The 18,548-nt window shown below is 44.6% G+C and overlaps 1 long non-coding RNA gene across 1 annotated transcript; it reads left to right on the forward strand.

Annotated features, from left to right (window-relative positions):
- The first annotated feature begins 1,621 nt into the window (after positions 1–1,621).
- LOC121496932 lies at positions 1,622–4,619 on the forward strand. The gene is made up of 3 exons (XR_005989372.1): positions 1,622–1,744; positions 1,957–2,036; positions 4,517–4,619. It is a non-coding gene; the product is annotated as an uncharacterized LOC121496932 (long non-coding RNA).
- The last annotated feature ends 13,929 nt before the right edge of the window (positions 4,620–18,548 follow it).

The following is an 18,548-nucleotide window of genomic DNA, read 5'->3' on the forward strand; positions in this document are numbered from 1 at the left end:
AGCTCAGGGTGCCTGTTGGGTTGGTGTCTGGTAAGTGCACTCTCCTTGGCTTGCAAATGGCTGCCTTCGTGCTGTGTGTGTCCTTATATGGTCTTTCCTCCATGTGCACAGGTGGAGAGAGAGAAGAGGCAATCTCTCTAGTGTCTCTTATGCTCATAACCTCACCTAAACCGAATTATTTTCCAAAGGCGCCATCTCCAAATACTGTGCCTTTGGGGATTAGGGCTTCAACAAACGTAATTTGTGGGGGGACACAGTTCCATCTATGGCAGAGATTGGTACGTGTAGAGCACTGAGTGCCCAGCACAGAGCTAGTTCAGTAGACATCCTGCTCCAAATCAAAAGCACTGACCATATCTGGAAGGGTGTTTATACTCATAAAGCTTCTTATGGTTTATAACATATTCTCACCCTCAACCTTTTCTACTCGGAACCTCTTAGCAGCCCTGTGAGGTGGACTTTTTCCAGATGACAAAACCAAGGAAAGGCTGGGCGATTTTCCAAAGTCACATGCACTTAAGCAGTTAAGCCTCCTGACTCAGTCCAATGTTCTTCCTCTCTCATTTTCTGAGGTCATAGTCATTACCTTCAGTGCCATGTGGTCCCCTGGACCCATTCCAAGGCTGCTGAGAAGCTTGACGAGAGAGTCTGAGCTAAGAGAATAAATGAGCCTACCTTGGGTTTCCTACCTTGGGCTTTCATGGGTTGTTTCAGTGTATTTTTGTCCTACATGCTAAATTTCCTCTAGGGACAGACTTACTGACTTAGCTCTCTGTGAAAAGGCAGCTCCATGCTTCCAGAAGTGAATACCAGGTGTCCAACTCCTGAAGTTATCAGGAGGGGTGGCAATAGGGAGGTACCCAAAATTAGGATTTCTCCATCACTTGTGGCCTAGCCCGTGGTAGGTCCAAAGAGAAAGTAAAGGGTAAACTGTTTCCATTTAAGTCATTGCTCTGGCTCATTTTAGACATCAGTGAGACTGGCCATCAGAAGGGCCTAATTGCTACTATCAGTTAAGAAACATTGGCTCATTTGCTATATCTAGCCAATAAGTATTTTTCAAAAATTAACTAATCTTCGAAGAAGCATTTTTATTTTTTGGCTATTCTGCTTTTGCTTGAGAATGTCTTTAGATTTGAGAAATCCAGGGTAAGACATAAAATCCTCTGTTTTCTCAACATTTACCTGTATGAGCTTTCCATCCTTGTTTGTTTATCTAGGGTTATGCATAGATGAGAAGACCTCCTCTAATTGATGTGTGTGTATGAGCAAACGTATAAAGCATGCTTCACTCGTTAATGATCTCATCTGTGTGTGAAGGGAAGAAGTGGATCAGTCATCAGGGGATCAGGTGGGGGAAGCTGGTGAATTTTGTATCAAGATGAGAAGGGATTGGACATTCGGTGGGGGCAGGATATAGCCTCACTCCCAAGTCATTTTACTGCCTTTCATTCAGCCAGACATGGCCTTTCATCCTGGAGCTTTCTGGAAGGTTGGCTAGGGTTATGTGCCCTGGAGCCTGTCAAAGAACGGGGCCTCCTGCCAATGAGGGGAGCTGACATGCAGGAGGCAGGGTTACAGCGTGACCAGACCTGTCATCAAAATGAGTTGGTAGCACTGAGCCAGATGTAGGTCAGGTAGCCTAGGGCAGAAGACAGTCTTTACTTGAAGCCTGAAGCCAGCCTTCCTGATGAACCAACACATCAGCTGAAGACCACGGGACAGGAGGGGAACCATGGTCTGGGTATCTAAGATTAACTTGACTTAGTCAAAGCAAAAATATCTGTGCTCTGTTAAGTTGTTCCTTTTATGCTTTCCTATTTTTTTGCTTTTGCATTAGACTTTCAACTGGGGCTTCCCCTTCCTTTAGAACCAGGTAAAATGGATGGAAACCTTTTGTTTTCATGGCCCCTTTGGATGTTTAAAGCTGTACCTTTCATGTTTGCATACCTATAGGGGAGGAAGGTGTGCTGGCTTTCTGAGAACAGAAAACTCTACCCCGTACTTGATTTCCACACGCATCTGCAAAAATCCTGGTGAGTTTAGTAGACCTTCCTGGAAGTTTGGGAGTAGGCATTGAGGGAGCCAGGAGGTGAAGGGTTGTATCTTGCAGAAATGCATCCAGAATATGAGGCATCTCCTTTCAGAAAATGTTCTTTAGTGACCCCAGCTGTGCTGTCCATTTACTCCCAACCTCTCCATCTTTTTGGCTCTTTTGCTTGTTCCCATATCTCTCACCTTTTCTTTCAGTGGCCAAACAACCCATTTCTTCTCTGTCTCATGCACAGCAGCCTCCCTGTTCTGTGAAGTCCCACAGGCTCATTTAGTCCAACTTGGCCTGACAAAGGAGCATCAGTCAGAGCTCTGGCGCTTGATGTGTACTCTTGCTTTTCAATTTCACTTCTCTGAGAAAGGTCCTTTAGGAAATCCAAACTTGCTCAGTCAAACTAAATGGGTCAGGGCAGGATTGCTGGTGGGATTGTGTGTGTGTTTGTGTGTGTGTGTGTGTGTGTGTGTGTGACCCAGCATCGTGCTGGCCACCATTCTAGGGTGTGCCTAGAGAGAGGATGAGGTGGCTATTGGGGAGCCCACCACTGGATTGAGGGTGGAGAGGTGCAGCTCCTTCCCAGTTGGCACAATGGTTTTGCTGGCGCTCCAGAAGCTCTCCTGGGAGAGGGAATATGTTCTAGACACGTCTACCCAGACAACAAACTTGCCCTGAAGTGTTTTTTTTAAATAGACTTTAATTTCTTAAGGCCTTTTTAGGTTCATAGCAATATTGAGAGGAAGATACAGATGTTTCCTATGCCCTTGTTGCCCCCACACACCCACTGCCTCCCCTACTATCAACCTCCCCCACAGAATGGTACATTTATTACAGTGGATGGGACACCTGGGTGGCTTAGTGGTTGAGCATCTGCCTTTGACCCAGGGCGTGACCCTGGAGTCCCCCGATTGAGTCCCATATTGGGCTCCCTGTGAGGAGCCTGCTTCTCCCTCTGCCTGTGTCTCTGCCTTTCTTTCCATCTCTCATGAATAAATAAATAAAATCTAAAGAAAAAAAAAAGTCATTTGTTACAGTGGGTGAATCTACATTGACACATCATGATCACCCAAATTCCAGTAGGTTACATCAGAGTTCACTCTTGGTGTTGTACATTCCATGGGTCTGGGCAAGTTTACAATGACTTGTATCCACCATTACACAGAGTAGTTTCACTGTCTTAAAGATCCTCTATACTCTACCTATTCATGCCTCTCTCACTTTTGCCCCAAACTTTTCATCTTAGAAATGCATGTCAAGTTTGACTTTCATTCATAAGTGCATATGCATGTTTGTATTAACATAAAAATAATGTATTCTTCAGGTTTGCAGTATTTATTGTACATTTATTCTGTCTACTATGTGCCAGGCACTGTACTAGGCTTTGGGAATTGAAGGCAGGCACGACTAATGTGGAACTTGGGATCTAAGTAGAGAGACAGATGTTAGTCAGCCTACCAACAGAAAACACCACAGCTCTGGTTTTTAATTTAGAGGCTGAATACTTTTAGGGGTCTGAAAAACCAGGTTACTAAGTGCTATTTTACTCCCTTCTCCCTTGCAAAGTTTTTCTGTAGCTATTCCAACAAGTCTCAGAGGAGGCACTTAGGAGATGTTGGCCGAATGAGTGAATAAAGGGATAAATGTATGGATTATAAAGTTTGACTCTAATTCTCATCTAGGACTGTGATGGTTAATTTTATGTGTCAACATGACTGTCCTGAGGGATGTCCAGGTAGCTGGTGAAACATTGTTTCTGGGTATATCTGTGAGAGTGTTTCTGGAAAAGATTAACATCTGATTTAGTTGATTAAGAGGTCAGCCCTCACCACTACAACTGGGCATCATCCAATCCACTGGTGGCCCGAATAGAACAAAAAAGGCAAAGGAAATGTAAATATTTTCTCTCTTGAGCTGAGATGGTCATCTCCTGCCCTCAGACATCAGAGCTACTGGTTCTTATTCTTGGGACTCCTGTATTTATAGCAATGGCCCTTATCCTTTGGTCTTTCACCTCAGCCTGGGACTTATACCAGGGGCTCTCCTGGCTCTCTGGCTTTTGCACTTGGACTGAATTGCACCACACGATTTCCTGGTTGTCCAACTTCCAGCAGATTGTGAGACTTTCTGGCTCCAATAACTGCATGAACCAACTCTTGGAATTAATCTTCTCTTGTCTATCTGTCCTTCTCTCTTTATATATCTATCCTATTAGTCTGTTTCTCTGGAAAACCCTGCCTAATATAAGGAGTTTGTTATAACCAGTCTGAGAGAGAGATGAAATCTGAAAACCCTGGTGCTTTGATGATCTTTGGAGATGATTTAGCTTAACCCCGTAGTTGGAGCTCAAGGAGGATGAGGCCTAGAGAAATAACACAGGCGTGAACTATCTGGGCTAGAATGGACAAGACCCCAAGTTCTTGGGAGGCATTGTGGACCCAAATCCACTCCCCCTGCTGTCTATTCTTTCAGGCACATGCAGATGACTGGCATCACCACTTGACACAGATGTCAACAAACATGACAATGCATTCATCTGATAGGGATCATCATCACTGCTGTTTCCAGAGCCAGAGTTAACAAACACTAAGGTAATCGCGTGGATACTGTCTGCTTCCCCAACCTCCTGGTTGCCTGCAGCAGTGTGGGTCAAGGGCATGAGGTGGAGAGAAACGGGGTGCTAGGAGCTAGGGAAATGGCTTGGCGTGAATGTGCTATCTCTAAACCATCTTTGGCTGGGCTCCCATTTTATTAGGTGGATGATAAGCCTGCCATCCTTGGAGTTTCTCCTGTGTCTTGTGGTAAGGCTACAGGAAGAGGCTTCAGTGGGCTCTTGAGGATGTCTTCTCAGGGGTCTTGGGAGTAGCACTAGTGGGCTATACAGGTGTGTGGTTTCTCTCAGCATGAGGCAGGGTGGTGGGGAGGAAGGGCAGCCTTTGAGGAGCTGTAACTCGGGCTCTGTGCCTTTTCTAGTTGGTGTCCCCTTGAGCAAGTCACTCAGCTTTCTGAGTCTTAATTTCATCCTGTTTCCTCTGTGATGGGGATAGTATTACCTTACAATAGGAACATCAAGTGCCTAGCATAGTGCTTGGTAGATGGAAGCTGTAGGCGGTGGTCATCATCATAATTACTAGATAAGGAGCCTGACTGGGACGCCTGGGTGGCTCAGTGGCTGAGCGTCTACCTTTGGCTTGGGGCATGATCCTGGAGTTCCTGGACTGAGTCCCACATCGGGCTCTTTTTGCAGGAAGCCTGCTTCTCCCTCTGCCTATGTCTCTGCCTCTCTCTGTGTCTCTCATTAGTAAATAAATAAAATCTTAAAAAAAATAAGGAGGCTGACTCTCTGCTATCCATCAGAGAGGGGGGCTGAGATCAGGGTTTATGGAATAGTGCCTCTTTGAGAGGGTGCAAAGAATGTCTGCTCCTCTCCCGACTGCTTCCTCTTAGGTCCTGTTGGACACCATGTGGCTCTAATACCATGAGAGGACCTGATGGAGCTTCCCCGTCAGGCTGTCATCAGCTCTGCAGGTCCAGATGACCTTGCTGTGGATGGTGATAAAGCATGTCCAGAAGATTAAACTGAGTAGAGCCCCATCTCCCATGGTACTGGCAAGAAATCCCTTCCATTAGAGCATCTTACATTGATTGGTCAGGATAGGTTCTAGAGTATTTTCAGTAAAACATCAGTTTTACTAAGCAACTTGATGTGGTGGAAAGAATACAATATAATGTATCATAATACACAAGCCTGATGTAAGGCAGATTTTATATTTATTTATCTTTTAAAAGATTGTATTTATTTATTTGAGAGAGCGGGAGAGGGACAGTGAGCACAATTGCAGGGAGGGACAGAGGGAGAAGCAGACTCCCCGCTGAGCAGGGAGCCATCTGTGGGACACCATCCGTGCTGGGATCATGACCTGAGCTGAATGCAGACTTGTAACTAACTGAGCCACCCAGGCACCCCAGCTTTTATATTTATATTGCAAACAGTGCAGTATACAAGCCTGATATAAAACCCTGGCTCTGCCACTCACTCACTGTAAGAATTGGGGAAAATTAACTGACTTCTCTGAGCCTCAATTTTTTCTGCAAAATAAAGACAATAATCTGAGTAGTTATGAGGATGAAAATGAAATGCCCCAGGCACAATAGTTTGCTAGGGCTACCATAATAACATACCACAGATTGGGGGACTTCAAAAACAGAAATTTGTTTTCTCATCGTACCGGAAGCTAGAAGTCTGAGATCAAGCTGTCAGTAAGTTTGGTTTCTCCTGAGGCCTGCCCCCTTGGCTTGCAATGGCCAGCTTCTCTCTCTGTCATCACATGGTCTTTCCTCTGTGCTTGAGCGCCACTGATGTCTGTGTTCCAGCTTCCTGTGCTTATAAGGACACTAGTCATCTTGGATTAGGGTTTACCCTAATGACCTCATTTTAGCTAAATAACCTCTTTAAAGGCCCTATCTCCAGGGTGCCGGGGTGGCTCAGTTAGTTACACATATGCCTTCAGCTTGGGTCATGATCCCAGGATCCTGAGATGGAGCCCCATGTCTGGCTCCTCAGAACCAGGGAGCAGGGAGTCTGCTTCTCCCTCTCCCTCTGGCTCCCTGCAACCCCTCACTTGTGTGGGCATGTGCTCTCTCTCTAATAAATAAGTAAAATCTTAAGATGAATGAATGAATGAATGAATGAATGAATGAATAAAGGTCAGGCCTGGGACCTGTATCAGGCCTGGGACCTGTACCCCGGGTCCAAATACAGTCACATTCTGAGGAACCTAGGGCTAGAGCTTCCACATATGAATTTTTCGGGGATACAATTCAGCCCATGACACCAAGAGAAGCTTCTAGCCAAATAGTGGCTCCCATAGATGCTGACTATGAGGAGACCTGGACATTTCTTTCCCCAGCCTCTTTCTCCCTGCTCCTGGAATGTTTCTGTGGTTTGGGGGTTGGTAATTGTGCAGGGGGGAGGGGGGGGATAGTGATATTTTTCACAGAGTTCAGCAGTAAAAGCTGATTAATGGCAGGAAGGAAAACACAAAGAGCCTCCTCAGCATTGCTCTCTAAGCAAAAAGTCTACCCTCATGCACTATTCTCAAACTGGTATTCCCGAGAAATTATTTGCAAGTTCTAGAATACGCAGAAAATGTGTGGAGACCAGGTCGAAAACATGCTGTGGTTACCACCCACCTCTTGTGCCTTTTGTGATGGACTGCTCGCTGCCTGAGTGAAGAAAGGGTGGGCTAGTAGATATTTATAGACCCACGTAAGTGGAGGCTCTTTGGTGAGAAGGTCTCTCTCGGTAGCAATATTATTTATGTGCATAATCCCTGAAAGAGTCTAAGGAATCTTAAAACTGAAAGGCACTTCAAGCTGATTGTATGGGCCAGGTACGGTGCTGGATATTGGGGATTAGATCGGCTCTTGACAGGCTCTCTCCTCTCACAGAGGTCAGCTTTCCACAACGTCCTGCACAGACACTGTCAAAAGTCCATGAGGCAGTAGCACTTGCCATACATCAGGTGAACTCAAGCCAGTGATTGCTGGCCCAGTGCTGGCACATTTGGGGGGCCGAGATCCTTGCTACCTCGAGGCCTCTCTGACTTCTGGATTTCCTGATAGGGGGTTGGACCTCTGCCCCACTGCTCCTCTCCTCAGGTTCAAATATCACTTTGTACCCAGGCCAGGCTGCCACCTCCTTTGGTGAAGAACCAAATGGCTTCAGCTCCATCAGCTCATGCTCCCGGGGTACAGTTCCCAGGCCTGACATCATTCTGGGCGGGCCTCTTGCCATCTACCACTGTCTCCCTAAGAGCAGAGCCTCCAGGATAGACCCAAGCCTGGAGTAGTAGAGCCCCCGGGGGGGTGGGATGAGAGGACAGCACTCCCCGCTAAAACCAAGTACCACTTCTTCTGGAAGCAGTAATATCACAGATAGTTTTTTAAGGGCAAGAGTCTTTTTTCTCAAATTTCTTGTGTTCGGACTCCTCATTAAGTCACCTCATTTCTCTCTTCTCCACATTAGGGTAGCATGATGAAGCCACTTTTCTCTCATGTTCTTATTTTTATGAATAATAATGTTCATTTATTTATAAACCTGTTGACCAGCTAGGGAAAAGCTTGATGTAGCAAAAGCCTTGTCCTAAATATATTATGGATTTCTTTTTCTTCCTTTTTTTTTTTTTTTCTTAGAGAGCAAGTGAGCATGAGTCAGGGGATGCTGAGGGAGGGGCAAAGGGAGAGAGAAAGAGAGAATCCCAGCAGACTCCCCACAGAGTGCACACAGGGCTCAATCCCCACAGGGGCTCAATCTCACGATCCTGAGATCATGACCTGAGCTGAAAATCAAGAGTTGGATGCCTAACCGACTGAGCCATCCAGGCACCCTTTATGGATTTCTAGAAGTCTGACCTGTGGTTGGAGCTGCAAAGAGGATGACAAGAGTTCCTTTGTCTTTCCAGACTAGTCCCAGGTCAGTATGAGCTCAAGGACAGGTCAGTGTCTTCTGCTCAATTTCAATCATTGAGGCATATTCTTACTTCTGTATTCCAGGTGAAAAGCCTTTGAATTCTCAAAATTAAAAATATGTTATATATTTAAATCTCAGATTTAAAAATATATGTTATATATATATATATACTCATAACTCATAAATATAAATGATAGTAATAGTCAGTATGCACTTTCAATGTGCAATGTCAGTCAGTGTATGAGGAAACTGAGGCAGAGGGATTGAGATTATCTGTCCAAGAACCCAGCAGTCAAGCCAAGATACAGACCCAGTTCATCCGGCCAGGATTCAGGGAATCAGTCAGGAGCAGTAACCAAGACCAACTGAAGCAGGAGGCAGAAAACAGAGGGAACCTCCACACCCACCCCGGGAGATGGTGGTATTCTACTTGGGGAACCAAATGAGTTGTACTTCAGCACACACACAGACACACATATACACATGCACATATGCCCCCCCCCCCACACTGTGTCAGGCAGATGATGGGGCGAGAGAGAGAACATAACTGGAATTCTTTTATTTATTTATTTGACAGAGAGAGAGAGACAGAGAACAGAGGGGAGGGGGAGGGGGAGAGAATCTTCTTTTTTTTTTTAATTTTTATTTGTTTATGATAGTCACAGAGAGAGAGAGAGAGGCAGAGACATAGGCAGAGGGAGAAGCAGGCTCCATGCACCGGGAGCCCGACGTGGGATTCGATCCCGGGTCTCCAGGATCGCACCCTGGGCCAAAGGCAGGCGCTAAACCGCTGTGCCACCCAAGGATCCCGGAGAGAATCTTCTTGATTTCTTCCTGAAGAGAGCCCTACATGGGGAGCATCTCACGACCTTGAGACCATGACCTGAGCAGAAATCAAGAGTTGGATGCTCCACTGACTGAGCCACCAGGGTGCCCCAAGCATAATTGGAATTCTGATTTAGAGAGTCAGGGAAGGCTTTACCAAAGAGACTTCGGGGTTCAGACTTCTAAAGACAATAGAGTTTCAACAGTAGGAAGAATGGGGAGCCAATGCCTCAGATCCTTCTAGGGGCGGGATCAGCATGAACAGGGTTTTGGGAGGAGGCACATGGCGCAGCACATCCCTGAGGAGGGCTGGATGTGGCAGGAATGTCAGACCTGGGGAGGGGAGTTAAGCAGCAGGGAGCAGGAATGACAGACTCAGCAGCCTTGTGAAGTTATTTCTGAGGCACCCCTTGCTTCAAATGCTCTCCCTCTCTCCAGCTCCATCTTGGAGTTCCAGGCTAAGAATAAACATGTTTCCCCTGAAGTGTTTATTGGTCCCTGTGGCGGGAAGGGCACTCCCCCTCTCCTGGGGCTGCTAGAGTGAGTTCAGTTCTCTGGAGTCACCTTGCCAGCAGCCTGTTGTTATTTGGTGCTAAGCACCCTGGGGAGCCCCAGGAAGGAGAGGTGGTGCCCTGCTCACCTCCGTCCCTTCTTGGAACCCTGTTTCTGAGCCTGCCCCTGGGCATCTCAGTGCTCACAGAGGCCTCCTTCCTCACTCCTCTCTTCCCAATGCCCCTCCGGCTAAATTAGTCCATGGTCTTGCCCCTCAGCCCATCCCAAGAGGCCTTGGCACTCACTGGGCAATAAATTCATCATACTCCGGGGAGCAGGGGGGACCTAAGCTGGAGCCATTACCTGGTCTTGACCCCTCACTGAGCTTTGCATTCCCCACTCTCAGAAAATATGCCAGGCAGAGAAAGGAGGAAGTGTTACACCTGTAGAATCTCTTGCAGATCTCTTCTGGGTCTATCAAGTGGGCTTGCTTTTTAATGTTTCAACTGGCATTTAAAAATCCAAAGCCCGGGGATCCCTGGGTGGCGCAGCGGTTTGGCGCCTGCGTTTGGCCCAGGGCGCGATCCTGGAGACCCAGGATCGAATCCCACGTCGGGCTCCCAGTGCATGGAGCCTGCTTCTCCCTCTGTCTGTGTCTCTGCCTCTCTCTCTCTCTCTCTGTGACTATCATAAAAAATAAATAAAAAAAAAATTAAAAAAAAATCCAAAGCCCTTGCCCCACATTATTATCAGTGTAGTAAGTGAATTATGATGGCATGACTGTGTGAGCACCATTCTGCCCTGCGGGGAGGGAAGTGAGGCTTGCAGCTATGACCCGGTGGCTTCCCCAGGCTTCTAAAGACAACAGGGGGGACCCATCAGGGGACCCAATGGGTCACCCTGTGACAAAGGGAAGGCTTCCCAGTGATAAGGAAATAAAGGGAATGCAAAACATTTGGTGTAGTCTCTATTAGTGTCTAGAAATTTCTTTACTGCCATAAAAACCATCAAGTTGAGGCCTAATCTAGAGAGGTCAGTTATGCTTTGTTTGCTCCTGAGTCTGGGATCCTCTGCCCGTCCCAGCTTCCAGACCCTCTGACAAGGGCAGGGTACACCTTGCTCACCTTGGACTTCAGAGACCTCCTGATGTTTGCCCTGCCCTCTCCCCTCCCCTTTGAGGATCCGGCGATTCCCTGAAGATGAAAGCAGGAGGCGTCAAACACGTCCATTTTCTCCTGAGGTCCACCGTCATAACCAACTCCAAGCCTTCTTCGTTTCTATTCTTTCTCCTAGTAGCTGTGGAAGGGCTCCTTATGCTGCCCTTACCATCCCCTCCACCACTTGCTGGGACCATTTCCTGCCTGCTCTGTTCTCACAGCTTTGTCCCACATCTGTATCTTTCTTATGCCTCCAGAATCCACTGAACAGCTGTGCAGATTGCTCACTGCACAACCCTCGGGGCACCATTCACAGAGGCAATGAGGTGAGTTGCACAACAGTAATACTAGCTCTGTGGGCAGCCTCCATACTTCATACATTGTCTTTGTCACGTCAGAGTCCCTCAGAGGCTTCCCTGAGTCGGCAGCTTTGAGTTCCTTTCCCCATTTTTGAGAAAGTCTTGCTCAGACATGTATTTCTCTACTGTAAGAAAAGAAAGTTCATTATGACAAGTGTATGTCTCAGTGTTAGGGAGAAGCGTGGGGAATGATGAGGAGGGGGAGCCATGGAGCATACAGGCCTTCCATAAAGGGTAACTTCTACTCAGTTCTAGAGATTCTTATCATGTAAGGGATGCCAAAAGAATGTGGCTATGCCTTCTGGTTTATTTGGTAGAAGTAGAAATCTGGATTTTTAGGGGGATCTAGTTGGCTCAGTCAGTAGAGCCTAGGACTATTTTTTTTTTTTTTGCCTTCCTTAATTTTTTTTAAAAAAAATTTAAAATCAATTAATTAACATATAGTGTATTATTAGTTTCAGAGGTAGAGGTCAGTGACTCATCAGTTGCATATAACACCCAGTGCTCACTACATTGTGTACTCTTCTTAATGTCCATCACCCAGTTACCCCATTCCCCCAACCCCTTTCCTCCAGCAACCCTCAGTCTGCTCCCTATAATTAAGAGTCTCTTATGATTTGCCTCCCTCTTTGTCCTCATCTTATTTTACTTTTCCTTCCTTTCCCCTATGTTCATTTGTTTTGTTTCTTAAATTCGACATATGAGTGAGATCATCTGATATTTGTCTCTGCCTGATTGACTTATTTCACTTGGCATAATATCCTCTAGTTCTATCCACATCATTGCAAATGGTAAGATTTCATTCTTTTTAATGACTGAGTACTATTCCGTTGTGTATATATACCACATCTTCTTTATCCATTCATCTGTTGATGGGCATCTGGACTCTTTCCACCTTTTGACTATTGTGGATGTTGCTGAACTAAATATTGTGGTGCAAGTGACCCTCCAAATCACTATGTTTCTATCCTTTGGATAAATACCTACCAGTGCAATTGCTGGATTGTAGGGTAGAGTAGAACGTAGGACTCTTGATCTCAAGGTCATGAGTTTAAGCCCCACAGTAAGTATAAAGATTACTTAAAATAAAAAATATATATATAATTTTAAAAAATGAAATCTGGATTTTTATATTTTTACTGCTTATATTTTATTTATTTATTTTGCTTTATTTATATTTTATTTATTTATTTATTTATTTATTTTATTTATTTATTTATTTATTTATTTTATTTATGATAGTCACACAGAGAGAGAGAGAGAGGCAGAGACATAGGCAGAGGGAGAAGCAGGCTCCATGCACCGGGAGCCCGACATGGGATTCCATCCCGGGTCTCCAGGATCGCGCCCTGGGCCAAAGGCAGGCGCTAAACTGATGCGCCACCCAGGGATCCCTATTTATATTTTAAATGGAAGTATTTTTATTTTATGTACAAAGAGCTAGCATTAAGGTAGAAATCTTGCATGACCCATTCAGGCAGTTCACTTAAACCAACTTAATGCAGTCTTTATTCTTTGCCAACTGACAAAAACACCAGTGGCACATATCGAGGCTGTGTTTCTGGATCAGATTGTGCAGGTCTGAGTACATACCCTGAGATGGTGAATTCCAGCCGAATTTTCTTGGATGGCTCCAGCAAAGTCACTGGTGACCCACCTTGCCTTCTTAGATGCAATGAGGCAAAAGGGAAGAGCTCCCAAACGCATGTGCTCTTTAAATTTGGGGTGGAGGGGAGGACACACAGTTTACCCAGAATGTGGTGCTGACAAGTGAGGCAGGCTTTGTGTGGCTAGCTGCTTTGCAGCAGTGAGAGAAATCTGGATTTTTAGATGGAGCCTCCAGCTTTTTAAATGTTGGCTCAAATGGAAAATAAATATCAGATGGGGCCAAACAAAAATGATTGTGAACTGTTTTTGTCCTACACTACAGATGGTAGTGATTTCTGCTTTATATCTCAAAAGGCAATATTGTCACAGAGGAAGAAAACTGTCACCAGGGGTTCTGCTATACATGATGGAGACTTTTTGGGGGGCAGCATCTTGTGGTTTTGAAGGCTATCTGACCAAGTGGCACCTATGGGATATGCAGGATTTTCCTGCTATGATGGCACTTTCCCCTGCCTGGTTCCAAATTTCCTGATGAACAATTACCTGATTGTCCTTACGGCAATGTGGGGACATTTAATCTCCAGGGATGACAGTCGGTTTGGATATAGTGGTGTTCCCTTACCAGTTACAAACAGTGACATAGTTTGTGGTGGCAAAGAGCCCCTGAGTGCTTTCCCCACTTTTCAAGGCCTCTTTGGAACCCTTTAACCTAAAGAGTACCAAAGAGTTAATATCTAGCACAGCAGGAAACCTCCAGGCACCAAGTCAGTCACTAAATACTTTGAATATTATCCACATGGTATCCTATTTTTAGACTGAGAAAGGAAATCTAGAGGTTTTCTCAGTTTTGCCTGTAACCAGCTGCCTGCTTGGTGAATGGTAGAATTAGATCATCAACTCAGGTCTTAATTTGGCTCTCTCTTAATGAGAACACATGATTTTCATATATTTAACAGCTTTGAGCATGAAATTTTGAAGACCAGTGTAGCCTCCAGGTCTTCACAAAAGGTAAAGAAACAATGCTCTGAGTCAAAGGACACAGGTAGCAAAGAGCATGGTGCACACGTGAGAAGGTGGCCCTTCTTATGTAAGACACTGTTAGAGAACGTGTCCCTGGGAGTCTCTGCCTCTTCAGAAGGAACCTTAAAACAAACATGGAGTTGACCTGAACCACAGTATAGCCTGTAAATTGAAGCAAGTCCCTGAACTAAGCTCAGTCTAGATTTGCCAAATAGGTCAACTTGAAAACCAGTGAGCAAGAGACCAAATACTTGTCGTTGCACGTCACCAAGGTTTGGGGTGGTTTGTTATGCAGCATCATTGTGGCTGTAGCTGACTCACACAGATATTGGTTAATATTTTGATGTGAGTCAGACTTAAGTTTGGCTTGGCTTCTACCACCCCCTGTGTGATCCTGACCAAGTTATTTAACTTCTTACTACCATAGCCTACAGCTTATTTTTGTGAAGATTAAATGAGACTATATGTGTAATTTGCTTAGAATATTATCTGGCACACAGTAGTTCTGAATATTCTAATTAAAAATAATGCCAATTGGGACACCTGGGTGGCTCAGCAGTTAAAGTGCCTGCCTTCAGCCCAGTCCCAGGATGGAGTCCCAGGTCGGGCTCCCTGCATGGAGCCTGCTTCTCCCTCTGCCTGTGTCTCTGCCTCTCTCTCTCATGAATAAATAAATAAAATCTTTAAAAAATAATAATGTCAATTGATTTTTTGGGGAGAAATGTACTCCCATTATCCTAACAACTATTCTCAAATTGCACATTTCTTTCCATTCTTGTCCACATGAATACATATTTCAGATCCTTGCAATCACAATGTACATAGCCACTTTCACTTTGATCAGAAATATTTCCATTTGTTTCTAAATAGCTTTCATGATCGCATTTCTTTACTGTTTACAGAAGACTTGTAGAGAAAGACTATAAGTTTTTCATGATTTTATATTTCTAGTTTAAAAAAATATTGCCAATGCCACAATATGTACTAATTCAAACATTTGATTGGGCATCTGCTCTGTGCCAGGCACTGTGCTAGGAGCTAGGGACACAGGAGTAAATAAAAGCAGACAAATCTCAACTCCACAGAACTCATTAAAGTGGGAAGACAGACAATAAAAAAAAACAAATACATAATAAAATATTGTGTCACTTGGTGATAAGCTATGGAGAAAAATAAAGCAGAGAAGGTAGATGGGAAATACCAATGGAGTTCAGGGTATGGTTTGCAATTTTATATAGGATGGTATGGGAATATCCCTTATCTTACCAGAGTATAGGAGGTAAGCAGTTGAGCCATCCAGATATTTGAGGAAGAGCATTTTTAAGATTTTATGTTTAAGTAATCTCTATACCCAATATGGGGCTCCAATTTACAACCTCGAGATCAAGAGTCTCATGCTCTACCAACTGAGCCAGCCAGGCATCCCAAGGAAGAATATTTTTGATAAGAGAGATTAGTGAGGGCAAATGTCCTGAATGCCCTGTGTGTTTGAAGAATAGTCAGGAGGCTATGTGAGTGAAATGGAACATGTGAGATGGGAAATGGTAGGAGATAAAGTCAGGAAAATAAAAGGGAGTCAGAATGTGTAGGGCTTTGGCTTTTTTTCTTTTAAGCCTATCTATCTTTTGTTTAGTAGATAGGTATGCAACCATCACCACCATCAATCTTTGGAACTTCTAGTAGTCCCAAATGGAAACTCTATACCCATGAGACACTACTTCCCCCCACCTCCCCCCAGCTCCTGGCAGCTCCCATTCTACTTTTGCACTTTGGCTTTTACTTTGAGTGTTATAGGAACTACTGGTGGGTTTTGAACAGACAAGTGTTATGATTTGACTTAGGTTTCAACAAGCACATCTGGCTGCTGTGTTTAGAATGATGTAAGGGAGAGGAGGGGCAGAGGCATGGAGGCTAGATTGGTGGGAGAAGATGGAGCCTTGGACCAAGGTGGTTTCAGGGCAGGTGGTGAGAAGTGGTAGTAAGCTCAAGGCAGAGACAACAAGACTTTTGAATGAACTTGATATGGATTGTGAGAGAAAAAGAGAAATCAAAGATGAGCACAAGATTTTTTGGCCTAAGCAACTGGAAGAATAAATTTGCTGTAAAGTTGGGTGGGGAAGACTTCAGAGGAGGTTTTTTGGGGAAGATCAGGAGCTCAGTTTGGACATGTCTAGAATGACATACTTTATTAAGCATTTGAGCTAAGATGTTGAATAGAAAACTGAGTCTGGTATTCACAGATGCCAAATTGAGGATCAAGATTTGAAAATAAGCAATGTATAGATGGTGTCTAATGCCATAGACTGATTGAGTTTACCAAAGTAGAGAGAATGGCCAAAAAAAAAAAACAAGTCCTGGGAGTGAACCTGAAGACTCTCCAAGGTTGGGAGGTCATGAATACAGGAGGAATTAGGAGGAAAAGTGAAGAGAAGCAGCTAGGGAAGGACAACCAGAAGGGTGTGTCTTGTGGAATTCCAGTGAAGAATGTGCTCCAAGGAGCTCTATGCAATCGGTAGGGGTTTGTACTTGATGGGATCTGTCTGTACACCTGCTGCACATGAGGGTCATTGGTAGGTCAAGGAGTGGAGTCTATGAGCCAGCATTTAGGAAAAGGGATTGAGGCACAGTTCAGGGAAGGCCAGGGAATGAGGGAAGAGGGCCCTGAGGAGTGAGTGGAATTTGCGGATTAGGGAAAACAGCTGTTCAGAAGTGTCCATTGTGGGCTCCAGATGCTTGGAGTGGAGCCCCAGATTAAAGGACACTGGGACTGTGGCAAGGCATGGGAATGCAGCAACCTTCCAGGTCCCCGGAAGCCCCCACACCCTGATAAGAAGGCCTCCAATGAGCTCTAAGGCTGCTGGTGGAATTGTCTTCAATCAGATGTGTTCAGAGGCTACCTGTCTGATGGTAAGAGGCAAGGATAGTAGGGCTGCTAAAATAAGATCTGGTCTATGTTGTGGGCTTTGTGTCTCCCCAGCCCCAATTTCATATGTTGAAGCCCCAACTCCCAGTATCTCTGTATTTGGAGATAACTTTTAAAGAGGCAATTGAGTTAAAATGAGGCCTTTAGGGTGGGAGTCTGATTGGAGTCCTTATAAGAAGAGGAAATGTAGATACCAGACAAGCACACACGGAGGGGACCATATGAGGACACAGTGAAAAGGTGCCAATCTGCAAATCAAAGAGAAGTTTCAGAAGAAACCAACATTTCTAACACCTTGATCTTGGATCTCATGGCCTCCAGAACCATGAGAAAATAAATGTCCTTGTTTAAGTCATCCAATCTGTAGAGAGGCCCATAAGGTAAGAAACTGAGGGATACTTCTGGCCAAAGCCAGCTGGGAACTGAGGCCCTGAGACCAATAGCCCAGAAGGAACTGAAGCCTGCTGACAGACACATCAGTGAGCTTGGCTGTGGATTCACAGCTGAGCCTTCAGATATGAACACAATCTTGACCAACACCTTGAGTGCAACTTTGTGAGAGACCTTGAAGCAGAAGACAGCAAAGCTGAGTCCTGATCCCTGGCCCACAGAAACAATAGATTTGTGCTGTTTTAAGTGTTAGGTGTGCACTAATTTGTTACTCAATGGTAGATAAATAATACATTCTTGGAAAGGTCCTTGAGATTTAGACTGAGGTTTCTCTTGGACCCTATTAGCTTTGGACTGAGGTGGCCTCCTTGAATGTAAGCAGAAATTTGAATCTCCTGGGATAAATCATCTTACCATTGACCCCCTCAAATTCCTTATGATGAAATGAGAAGTCTGCACAGATCTCCGAGATCTCTGTGAGTGCAAACTTTCTACAACATGCTTTAAGAGCCCACAGCCAGTACACCTGGATTTGTTGGCTTGTGGCAGCCCATTTTTGCCTTACTTGAAAGCCAGTTTTTGGTGTTTCAGATTTTTGCAGAAAGCGGCTGGAGCGAGTCAAATAGTGTCTTCAGAATTCATATCCATCTAGAACCTCAAAGTGTAACCTTATTTGGAAGTAGGATCCTTGCAGATATAATTAGATTGAGATCATACTGGATTAGGACAATAACTGATAATGTTATTGTCAATATATAATATCAGTTATAACTGATATTATAAGAAGCGGTGAGGACACACAGAGACAGGAGAAGGAGATATGAAGACAGAGGTGAAGTTAGAGTGATTAGCTACAAGCGCCTGAAACCCAGGATTTCCAGGAGTCCAGAGGAGCTAGGAAAGAGGCAAAGAAGGAATTTTTCCTAGATACTTTGAAAGGAGTGTGATCCTGCTGACACTTTGGTTTCAGACTTCTAACCTTCATGACTGTGAGAGAGTACATTTCTCTTGTTTTAATCCACCTGGCGTGTGGTAATTGGTTATGGCAGGATTAGGAAACTAATCAAGTGGCATTACTTATTTTCCTTGAAACTTGCATATATTATACAAAAGTATCAGGACTCTTGGAATTTTCATGAAAAATTATAGATATCTAAAAAAAAGAGAAAAATTATAGATATCTCACTATGTGGCCATGTAAAAGAACGATTTTGAAGATTCTAGGTAATTTGGAAAGCTACTTCTGATTCAGTGTTAA

Source organism: Vulpes lagopus, chromosome 8 (assembly GCF_018345385.1).
Source record: "Vulpes lagopus strain Blue_001 chromosome 8, ASM1834538v1, whole genome shotgun sequence".
NCBI lineage: Eukaryota > Metazoa > Chordata > Mammalia > Carnivora > Canidae > Vulpes > Vulpes lagopus.